Below are 1769 nucleotides of genomic sequence, written 5' to 3' on the forward strand. Positions count from 1 at the left end.
GAGCAGAGGCATAAGCATTGAATATATGCATATAAAGATATGGATTGTATTGTAAGTTGTTATATCCTTTTGTTTAATGATACTGGGCACCAATGTGCTTTCGAGGAAATCATAGTCGCCTGCTACTAGACACAATTTTAGAAGTGAAGTTTGTATGTCTTATTACAACTTTGCCTCTATAATTTTGTTTTTGAGGATGGCAATGTACTGTACATGTGTCATATTGCCTGTTACTAGACATGAATCAGGTATTATGCTTTTGAGGGTGGCTGTTGACATGTACACTATATCAATCAGGTAAGTACCTATTTACAATAACACAATCAAATGAAAACACACAATACCATCGCGCGGGGATATTTCGTGATTTGCCTGGTAACAATAATAAAGTACACGCAAAATTCACGTATAACATAAATTTCAAAAAGAGCGCGAAAAATCCTGCCGATATCCTGCTGTTTTTGGACTGCGGTAAGTCTTTTTCAAAATAAAAAACTTTATAAAATATTAAACATTTCAAAATTCGCTCGAATAAATTATAATATACTATTCCACAGTCGACAATTTGATTTACCAATTTACGCACAGATATTTTAGGGAGAAACTTCTGTATCCTTTTTATTGCATTTTAAAATTGGCATGTTTTTCCAACGCCGACGCGTATTGTCTTTTGTGTTTAACTTTTCTCAATAAACTAATGAAACTATTGTATTTTTATATTTTACAGCTACAAAAGTCATAAATATTATTTAAAAAATGTAAGTTTGCTATTTTAATACATTTCTTTTCTCAAAAATAACATTTCAGTAGCTATATTGAAGGAATTTTAAGCTTGCCTCGAGTATACAATGTATTTTAACCGTATAGTGCTTTTGAAATAGTATTAAAATATGTTTACTCAATATATTTTTATGTTGATGGCATATAAGATCATCTACAAGGAGAGAAAAAAGTAAGATTCAACCTCTTTTCTACCAGTTTACAAACCACTTTTCTCATGGTTGTAGTGTAATGGTAAATGTTTTTACTATTACTGATTTTTCTATGTATTTTAGTGGAAAATGAAGAAGAAGTACTTGGTATGTTTACAGATAGGCACTTGGCCATATATAAGAAATACATCATTTGTGGTAACATTTTCTTTTCGCACATGACAAACATGCCATATATATGAAAGATAGATTCATTCTCAAAGACATAAATCAATTTAGTGTGGCCTTTATAATACTCTGGCCATATATATACACATACTGTAGTATAAATTTAGCAAAGTACTAAATATTGATTAAAGATTTTGCCTCTTGCATTTTAGAAATTGAAGTTGATGCAGAGGGTGATGAAGGTAAATAAAAAATATTCAAAGTATTAATCTTATTTATTTGTCGCACTGTTTTCATTTTTTCTCACAACAATGAAGTGTATAATACATTTTATATACAAATTTCCCTTCACCATAGATCTAAGAGTATGGGTGGGCCAGGATAAGCAATCCTGTAGCTCCCCCTGCACAACTAAAATACTCTCATTTTATCACAGTAAATCCTGTGCCACCACAATTATATCAACAATGCACAAGTTTACAATATTATTATTGACTTAGCCATATATAAAGAAATATATATACATAATTTGTGGTATATAACCTCACATTTTTGTTATCCGTTACAGATTTTCCAATGAGCTAAAAGACCACAAACCAGCTCAACCCAATTGCCTTCTTTCTTTAATTTTACGTACAACCCCCCCCCCCCATTTTGTAAAAATGTTGT

At 31.0% G+C, this 1769-nt stretch overlaps 1 long non-coding RNA gene across 1 annotated transcript; it reads left to right on the forward strand.

The window, feature by feature from the left end:
• The first annotated feature begins 722 nt into the window (after positions 1-722).
• Positions 723-1342, forward strand: LOC114535430. Its single transcript, XR_003688303.1, has 4 exons — positions 723-758; positions 930-952; positions 1056-1079; positions 1313-1342. It is a non-coding gene; the product is annotated as an uncharacterized LOC114535430 (long non-coding RNA).
• Positions 1343-1769: the final 427 nt, after the last annotated feature.

Source organism: Dendronephthya gigantea, unplaced genomic scaffold (assembly GCF_004324835.1).
Source record: "Dendronephthya gigantea isolate DGI-Jeju-01 unplaced genomic scaffold, DenGig_1.0 000118F, whole genome shotgun sequence".
Lineage (NCBI taxonomy): Eukaryota > Metazoa > Cnidaria > Anthozoa > Malacalcyonacea > Nephtheidae > Dendronephthya > Dendronephthya gigantea.